General features: G+C 37.1%; 1 long non-coding RNA gene across 1 annotated transcript; it reads left to right on the top strand.

Moving 5' to 3' along the window:
- The first annotated feature begins 8,628 nt into the window (after positions 1–8,628).
- On the top strand, positions 8,629–9,475 carry LOC106964681 (uncharacterized). Its single transcript, XR_001428475.1, has 3 exons — positions 8,629–8,804; positions 8,973–9,145; positions 9,230–9,475. It is a non-coding gene; the product is annotated as an uncharacterized LOC106964681 (long non-coding RNA).
- Positions 9,476–10,449: the final 974 nt, after the last annotated feature.

Here is a 10,449-nt window from a genome sequence, read left to right as displayed (position 1 = left end):
AATAAACTGAACTTGACTGCAATGTTTGGTTACTATGGGACCAAATCAGAACATATGTACCTGAATTTGAATCTGTCTGTATGATTTATGTGATTGGTTTGAATTAATTGTATATTTCTGCATATAAACTAAATGGAGTTTTTTGTGGTTTGTGATGATTTTTGTTGTGAATTGAACTAAGTTGGGTTGAATAGAATAGTCTTTTTGTAAATGATGACTTATCTTTAACTAGCCACAACAAAACAGGTTCTTGTCCAACTCATTAATCGTTTGAGTTTTTCAGTTACTGACACACAAACAACTCGGGTCAAGATACTTCTCAGGACTTTTTGCTCTGACTTTTCTTCTTCTCACCCTGTTTCTTATAGTTCTAAAAATCCCAATAGGTGTTTGTTGCTGTATAGTGTTACAACCTTTTTTATTTAAAAGAGAAAATATTTTGGTATTAATGAGTTATGCATTCTGTTATAACATTTTTTCATCCCTTTAAAACAAGATCCTTTTCTTGTTTTAATAAAATTTGCGTCTTGTTAAAGTGAGAAGGTTTTCCCTTTTAAATGGGACATTGCTCCTGATTTTATTTCCAAGCTCTGGCAGTTAAATGCTTCAGTGCTTTTCTGTGGGATCCAAACCTGACTAAATCTCTAAAACTGTGAAACATTATTGAATCAGCTGTCAAGAGAAATCTTACTTTAATCCGCTACTTGAACTTTTATGAAATAATTTAATTTAAGAGGGAAGATAAAAATGGGGAAACAGGAAAAGAAAAAAATGAAATTTCCAAAATTACAAACCAGCACAGAATCCAGCAGAAACCGCTCCAGACAATGAGGAAAAGCTCTTTCTGGATGTGACATATTTTTGTTTTCTTCTGCTAATGTAACCATAGGGTCTTCCATTATTACCTTTAACACTCGAATTTTGAAGTATCAACGGAAGAAGTTGGCGAGTTTCTGTGTTATGTTTTCAGTTGGCTAGTAAAGACTTTTAGTCAGGCCAGCCAACAACACTTGCTTATAAACCCATTGTAGAAGTCACTTTTAAATCATTACTGTGGCGATGTTTCAGGTAGAAAAGAGAAATGGAAAATTAGTTATAAACAAGGCCCAAACCTCTGGTGGACACCAGGAGAAAGCCTCAGCTGACTAGTTATTAGCCGCTAACTAAGCTAAAATTAGCATTTACTTTAAAGTTTCTCACTGGCTGTAAACTCAAGGGATTTTTCATGGTTTAAAACTAGTTTTTATACCATCTAAATCATTGCTAGTACGAAAGAATTAATAAAAGCTACTCTGAACTGAGATACTTTTAAACACAGTTTTATATTTGTGAAACACACTACCATAAAATGTCCTCATATTGTCCTTGTAATCACAACATAGTCCCTCCAGCATGTCCTGGGTCTTCCCCGGGGCCTCCCCGCCATGAAGGGCCCTCAAATCTTTCACAATACAGGTCATCTCAAGGCGCTTTTTAAAATAGTCATTTTAATTTACTCACACACACTCCAATTGATCCTTATTATCAGACAGTGCATCAAGCTCAAGTGTAAAAGGTTTTCTTGGGAAATTCAGCAGATTGCATCGAGTCATTGACTTGCAGCATTCACTCCTCCATATACACACATATCTCTGTGCTAACAATATAGTGAATCAACAGACCTGTACCATCAATAACTAGTCTTAAAAAACAATACATTATATTGAAACTCATTTTTCGGTGGTTATACAATAATTATTTTCACCATTAAATTTTTTAAAATTAGCGTTGAGTATTCATGTCAACACTGGCAAGTAATTGGATTTTTTTTTTTTTTGTTCTCTTATCGGCCTCATAAATAACATAACTTTCTATTACACATTGTTATTTCACTTTTTTTTTTAAAATGAGTTCCTGAGATGTAGAGGAGTCAAAATGGTGTCAACATGTGTGCTTAGTTTGTTTTGTCTCAATTTCACTAATCCAGTCTCAATCCTAAAGCAAACAGTTCTTCCACACATGGAGTCAGACGCCGCAACGCAGCTTACCGAAGGTATCAGCGCAAGTGTCAGGGATGAAAGACACAAAGGCTTGAATCAACAACAAGTGATTAAAAACTCAGCGTGATAAAGCCAGTCCAGCAACATGAGAATTACAGACACTCCCCAGTGACGGTTCACTTGTTTGCCTCGTGGTGTTGTTATTTCTGGTATTTTGTGCAGTTTCTAGTGCAACTATGGAAAATTTTTCAAATGCATGAAAGCTGTTTCTAAAACCAAAGCTAATCAGTGTGATGCTATTTAATACATGGAGTGCATCCTGCAGTTCTGTGTAGCACAATTTGCTAAAGAGATACAACATCGTAGTTAAAAGCACAAATAAGACAAATTTGTACAAATGAATGAAAGCCTTACTTATCTCTGTTTTATGTGTGATAGTGTTCAAATGAAAATAATAAATTAAGGAATTTGAACCAAGCTGCTGCAGTACTGTCTCAAATGGCCCACCTGTTCCTCTCCTTGTCTGTGAGGGTGCTGCACAAGAACTACTAAAGGAAATGACACAAAAACCTCTGAAGACACTGAGAGCAACTTCCTTCTTCACCAAATGGAAACAAAATGGAGTTGCACCACAGTTTAGCTGTTGTAGGAGTTCTCTTCCGTTTTTGGTAAAAGACCACAAAGCATTTCTCCCAAAATTGTTGATTTGGTTGTTTTTACCCTGAATTCCCGGCACTATAGTCCACTTAAATTGTACAGAGACTGAGATTTGTAGGTGGACCAAAGTTAGCTTTTTTGTTCCACATTAGAGTTTGATTATACATTCACAGCCACCCAAGTGAATCAGACTTTCTATGCAGATGGTGCAGAGTTTGGACTGAACAGGGATGGAGTGAATGAATCGTAAAAGTGATTTTGTTTATATTTTTGAAAAGTCTGTTAATTCTGTGTATTTATGTATCTGCAGTTCACAACCAATGACAGACTGAATTTATGTGCAGATAAAAGTACAGCACATGTTCATTCTGACATGTTTGGTCATTGTACCAGACAGGAAAAGTTACTGCTGCTGTACTCATGTTAGGGAGGTTAGCTGTAACTGCGTGTGGCTTTACTAAATGTGTGTGTGTCTGTTTTGGGTTGTGTGTGGCCTCAGGCGGGGTTGGGGGAGTGAAGGGTGGTCAGTATGTATTTTGAGGTCACCCCTCAGGTTTCGGATGGAATTACCAGCCCTCTACCCAGGCGCATGCATCCACACGCAGCGCTCACATGATGGATCTTTTACTAGTTCCAGCTTCAGTTTACTACCAGTCCATGATTTGTTCCTGGTATCAGTTTAATCAATCACCTGCTCTGACACCGTTTCTCCATCTCCAGGCTCACTGAGCATGTGTGTGTGGGTGTGTGTGTGTGTGTGTGAATCTTGCCACCCAGGATGTAGAGCTGTAGTCTGAAGGAATCTCCCTTAGGCTTAGTTTGTGTGTGTGTGTGTATCCATCTTTGTTCACCTTCTTATGGCCTCATTCCCCACCATCCAGATGGAGAGCGGCACTAGCAAGGATGCGTGTGTTTGCGTGCGTGGGTGTGTGCACGTGTATGTGTGTGTGTGTGTGGGGGGGGGGTATTGTTGTGATGTTTCCACGGTGTCTGTGTTAAGATGAGTGATTTTATCTGTGCAGTTGTGTATGACTGCTGGTGGTGTGTGTGAGTGTGTTTTGAGGCTGCAGGGCAGCTTTAGGATGACGGATGTGTTGTGAGCGACGCTGAGGGACACCCAAGACAGCAGGAGGATCAGATGGACATCCCTCCATCAGTAGAGTGTCAATAAAACACACACGCACCCACATGCACACACACACAAAACAGGGAGAAGACCGGGAGGAGAAAAGAGAAGACACTCCGGTGATGGTTGGCTGTGCGTGTCAGGCTGGTATGCATGTTAGGCAGGTGAAAAATGGTGAAGCTGTTTTGTAGACAGACTGAGTGTAATTAGTACCACACACATAGTTTCTTAGAGGGCTGCGCTGTGTTTGGCAGCTTCAAGAGTCTGAGCATTAATCAGTGGAGCCGCCACGTCAATCAGACTTTTTTCATGGACTGCAATAGAGAGAAATGTACTGCAGAGTTCTTAGACTAAAACATTATTTACCAATAGAAATAGATTTCCAGAGCTGGCGCTACAGTCACATCAATCCGGTTTAACTTACAGCACATGGTGCAAATGTCTGCGCTTCTTCTGGTCCTGCTGCCACCACAAGCAGCAGGTCAGGAAGACCAACACAAAGTGGCAAAATTGTTATGAAATGATTCTTTTTTAAAACTAAAAGTCATCTGAAAAGAATGGCAGAGTATTAAAGCAAGACTAAACATTTTTGTATTATTATTTTGAGAACAGAGACATAATATTACCAGAATAAAGTTAGAATTTTATCAGATTTTGGCAAGATTACCATTTGGTTGCATAACAGGAGAATTAAATACTTTTATGCAAATTCCTCCACCTATTAATAAAAATGTAACTATGTAGTAATTACATTCCACCCATAAATTTCTCTGTATAAATTGGATTAAATTATTTGCATTTATTTTTAATTTCCTTGTTTGTTTTGTTTAAACAATTTGATTATATTTTTTGATTTTTTAATTTACATATTTTTTATTTTTTTTGTAATGTTATGTATGTTGTTTATTCCAGTGAAAATATGTTTACATTTTTAAATGTTATTTTTAGTAAATTTTTTTATTTTGTATTTTTTTTAAATTTTATTTTAACTAAATTGTAAGTCATTGCAACTTCCCCAATCATTTTATACATCATGTGTATACGGATGCGACATTTTACTACTACTATTATTATTATTATTATTATTATTATTATTATTATTATTATTGTATAAACAATAAAAGATTTTAGTACAAATCCAAAACATTTTTTTGTGCAGTTCTATGCTGCATTATGTCTATAGATAAGCAGCTGTAGGCTCACCTCGCCTGCAGCTGTTTGCGATCGGAAGACAAACTTGTGTACTCAAGCAGCATTTCTCTGTTTTTAGTGATCCCAGTTTGTATGATGACTGGAATGCAAATATTCCTCCTCTCCTTAGGAGTCTAGACAAGCATATTTAAGGTGTGCTGTCCAAACTTGTCATACACAAATGAAGTTTGTTATTCTACAGGATATGGATGTGCATTTCAAGATTAAATACTACCAGATATCCTTTGAATTTTTCAAATATACAATCAAAAACTATCCCATACATGCAGAGAATTTAACTAGGTGTCATTCATACATCTCTCTTAAGTCCTGCTCGTTATCCGTAGTAACTGTTTGAACTCAAATTTGTGAATATGACAAATTCTCAGACAGCTGAAAAAAACGTACAGTGATGTGAGTAAAGCTGTAATGATATGATGGTAACCAATAAAATGTAAATAAAATGTACGTGATTACTGTACCTAACTACAGCCTTTGAGAATTTATACTTGTGTGGAATGTGAGTGAGGACAGAATAAATAATGCATGAAAATGTAAAGTGTCTTTGAGAGTCTCAGCCTTTTGGATCTTTCCAAAATAGCATAACATTTTCCCAATTATTCTCAACTACACTGAAGAGAAATGTAATGTTAAATGTCAATTTTTTAAAAGCACTCAATACTTAAGTATTTTCAAAAGCATATGCTCCAGTACTTTAAGGTAAATAATAATTCGAAAGTATGAGGAGCCGTTGAGGACAAAAACTATGTTTGGTCTCTCACACACTACTAAAGACTCATGCACACTCAAAAAATACTCAAATTGCGCATACACACTACTAAAATGTCACACACACACAAATTTTCTCCCACAAGCATACACAAAATCCCAAAATTGCGCGCCGCATACACACCACTAACATGTCGCACACGTACACAATGTTTCTTTGACGCACACACAAGACTAAAGCTGCACACACACACACACACACACACAATACTAAGAGTCGTTTTTTTGTACGTGTGACAGAGAGATTCATTTTATCTATGTGTTAGAGAGAGACTCATTTTTTGAATGTGTGAGAATTGTCACGGAAGAGGCAGGGCATATTTTTTTTATCAAATTGCACAAACATTGATCCTAAACTATAACCTTTGATTGTTGACTCACTGTATGTTCTATGACTTAGTATATTTTTGTTTTTAGTTCTATAAAGCACTTTGAACTTTCTTGTTGCTGAAATGTGCTATAGAAATAAATAAATCTGATTGCTTGATCAAAATCGCTGTAGTACAGTCTGTCCACTAAGTACTACCATTACTGGAATTATCAACCAGGTACAATTAGTGCCAAAGAAGAAAGAGTTCGCCATACCGAACATGGCTAACTCTAGTTTAAAACGAGACAGAATTGGTCAGGCAGCTGCCATTTTAAACACCATCCTATCTTCTCCAGAGGCAACTAGTACCTAGCGCCTTAAACAATTCTACAACTGCCCGCAGTGGCACAGGGGATGCAGAACTGTCATCTCTGTTTCGTTCTGGAGCGGCCAGAGAAAGTTCTGCGGTGCCGGTGCCACCAGATTGTCAAGGTAAATAATTGTTTTTATTATTACTTTGTTGGTTTTGAAGCGGTACAGATATAGTTTTCAAAATAAATTCTGTAATTTTTATTCACTCGCCTCACCACTGCCACCTCACATCCTGCTCCTCACTTCCTCTCCTGTTTCATGGCAGGACCAAGCTCGGGGGTTCCTAGACCTTGCATGAACAATAAGTATATAAAAAAAAGATTTTCAGTCTTTATTAAGACTGTTATGCAACGCTCATGCTCTGCATAACATCTTTAGTATCTTTTTGTGACATTGGGGTTTGTCACCTGTTAAGTACAGTTTATACTTTCCTTGTTTCTCAGACCCAGAGGTGTCCCATACCACGAATGCTTTAACAAAGTAGTAATACTCCTTCCAAATCCTACTTGCGAAGTGATTTGCAAGCCACCTTTCAAGCAATACTTGCATGAGAATGGTCACATACTGAGTGCTTTTGAGTTCCATAAGTCTTGGGACTTTCAAATGGTGATCCATCAAATCAGAGAGGGCTTTGGCTCTACAATTCCTCAAAATGTCAGGTAAGCCTATGTTTATATTATTGTATTCTGTTAGTGTATTTCAAGTACTTCGTTCAAATAAGGATAATTTAATTAAAAATAAAATTATTTAGCCTTTAAATCCTCATGGGGTGCAGAAAGAAACTGATCTATCCAAAATTGCAATATGGTTAACAACTCAATGGTCAGCTGATTCAAAAGGTCTTTAAATCAAAGACTCTGTATGTCAGACCACCAGAAACACTTCTTGTAAGTTTTTGTGTTTAAATTTATTACTGTGGTTTTGTCTCTGTACACAAATACTTTATTTTATATTCATTATTATACGCATTTGCTAGCATCTCTGGATATTTTTTGAAAACAGGCAACATTTTTGATCTAGAGCACCATTTGCTACATGATTTGGGTTTAATGTATTGATTGCCATATTGATAGTTCATAAATAAATGTAACCATATTATCTCATAAACATGTTTTTTGAGAGAAAGAAATTATGACTTGTACATGTTGTTTTCCAAATGAAATGTGTTGACTTTGCTAAGTCTTAAAGGATCCTCCTGAAGTAAGCAGTGAAACTACACGGTCTACCAGAGCCACAAGACGTAGACACCTGAACACACTAGAGACCATCTTCTGCAGTGTTTTGGAGAGTGCAGATGAAGTATTGCTGGGAGAGACACATTCAACCATGACCCATCTTATACCAGCAATCTGCCTTCTGTTGAAAATGCAAGTCAGTCATCTGCCATTGTGCACCCTACACCTATCAGCTCCAGTTCATCTGCTACAGACTTCAACCCCTCTGTTTCCAATGAACTCTGTCAAGACGAGCACACAGCATCTGGCAACTACTCAACTTGTTTGTCAGTGATGTGTAAAGTTTCTGATCCGTCTTCTGAGGATGAGGAAATGAATCATGCCATGTTGGCCAGTATTGAAACTCACTTGTATCTATTTAAGAAATTATTTCTGTATTCTTTCTCTTGCAGCTTGGTAATTTAGAGTATGATAAGTTGAAAACTTTAAAAAGGTGTTGCATTATAGTATAATACATTTCGTAAATGTGGTTTTGGCTTTCATAATTTTTTGGAGAATAGTTCAAAGAAGTCACCTATCTTAATGTTTTTTCACTTTTCAGGTCTGAAACTTCTTCAAATAGTTTGCCTGCAAAAGACATTCTTGAGGAGTTGTCCAAAAGTATCAACACTGGAATGCACAGCAAATTTAATATCAGTCAATCTGCAGTGTTGGATGGTGCCATACGGGGATTTAAGAGGGCGACTAACAATCCACACTACTCAATGAATGTGAAATTTTCCGATGACTTTGGAAAACATGAAGAGGCAGAGGACTTGGGTGGCCCACGGAGAAAATTTCTGCGTCTTTTCATTGAAGAGACATCGGAGACATTGTCTGTGTCTCCGATGTTTGAAGGCCCAGATGGAAGAAAAAACTTAGCAATGAACAGTGCAGGTTTGTGTGGATTCTTTTGCTCCTAGTATTTATTTCAAAATCATATGTCTTAAAATTTATTTGAATAAAAAAAATATTTTCCATGCAGCCCTCAGGAAGGACACATATTTCATGGCTGGAAGGGCAGTAGCTGCTAGCCTTGTCCATGGACGCCCAGCACCTCACTTTCTTTCTCCAGTACTTTTTGCTGGCTTGGTTGGAGGTCCAAATGCAGCTTGCTTACTTTAAATGACATAAGTGATGCAGACCTCCTTGCAAAACCGAAAAAGGTTAATGCACTCACAAATTATATTACTTTTGATTCATAAGATTTATGAATGATAGTTATAGTGAGTAAAGTTCTTGGTGAAGGGGAGGGGGGAGTATTTCTTGAAATTAAATAAGATTGTGGTGTCCCTATTTGTTTGTCTTTTTCCTTTTGTGGTAAATCTTATTAGGTATCTGACAGTTGTACTCTGGAGGAGCTTCAAAAAGCCACAGATCCTCTTTTGGATTACATGGCCAGCGCAGGTCGCGTCAGACGCTTAACAGCAATCAGCGATGGAGATCTTCTCGTGCATGATTTGCTGATGTTTCATGTTGTACATCGGGTCCAGGGATCTTTTCAGAGGTTTCAGAGTTTTCTTCTGATATTTCAATTATTGCAATTAGTGAGACACTATGAGTAGATTTGTTCTTGATTAACTTTATACAGGTTTACAGAAGGACTGAAGACACTGGGAGTTCTGGATGCTGCTTCAGTTTTCGAAAGTTGTTTTGCCACGAACCCCAGCCGTTAACAGCAGACGTAATGGACGACCTTTTCACACCTCAACTTTCCCCCAAAGGAAGTAGTAAGAGAAGAGTGGAAGAAGAAGTCATTCCTTTGTGGAGGGATTATTATATTATATTTTTATTATATTTTTAAGATGGAGTAATATATATGACATGTGTTTTTTTATATTTTGGCAAAATTTTGTCCATACTTCTTCACAGTTGATTATGGAAATACTCGTTTAAATTATTAGCCAGAAGTCTTAAAGCAAGAAGCAGATGAAAAACCAATCACAGTCCATAGAAGACATTTTCACAAAAATCATTATTGTCAACACATCCTCACTCAGATTGAAATTTCTCTCATCTCCTGTAAGAATCACTTCAGCTGTTTCATTAATCACATTTAAGATAGTGAGAAAAAGTTTCAAAACTTAAACTTTATAGGTTAAAATAGGAGGTCTATGACAGGATTTTTAGAATATTTGAGAATACAGGTGTTGCTTTTTGTGTGTGGATGAATTTTCTCTATACTTATAAAAGGTGTAATATTCTATAAAACATTAATTAGGCCTACAACAGAAATTCAACAGCAGGTGTAAAACAGCAGGTGTTTTTGTTCAGTGGAGTTGGCTGAAAACTTGCATTAAAAAATAAAGTTAAGAGTACAGATTACAATGCAAAACACTATATAATAAGTCTGAACATTATAAACCCGTCAGTGTATGGTACGCCTCCTGCGAAATGAATTGGATCAACCTCCTGCTTAAGGGGATAACATTGGGACAATTAGTTATTTCTTTAATTCCACTGCCTGTAGACCAGTGGTCCCCAAACTATGGCCCGCATCCGGCCGCCTCCACATTTGGTCCGGCCCCCTGAACAACACCAGAGAGCATTTAGATTTTTTCCGACTACTTTTTTCCTAAACTTTGAACCACAGGGTTTCCCCCAGTGTATTATAAGCCTGGCGGCCCGCCATGCTTTACTAGCCCCGATGCCAGGCTAAGCGTTGCTTGTTTACGTTTCTAGGAAAATAATAATAATAATAATAATAATAATAATAATAAAAAATCAAACCGCTTTTTTTTTTAAAGCCAGGCTGCAAGCGTCTCTGTTGCTCTTAGCATTTCACAAGCAGAGTAGATTTATTCCTAAAGG

The sequence above is a fragment of the Poecilia latipinna genome, unplaced genomic scaffold (assembly GCF_001443285.1).
Source record: "Poecilia latipinna isolate Pla-1442-1.1 unplaced genomic scaffold, P_latipinna-1.0 Scaffold1701, whole genome shotgun sequence".
NCBI lineage: Eukaryota > Metazoa > Chordata > Actinopteri > Cyprinodontiformes > Poeciliidae > Poecilia > Poecilia latipinna.
The sequence above is the reverse complement of the archived record's forward strand: the minus strand, read 5'-3'. Positions and strand labels throughout refer to the sequence as shown.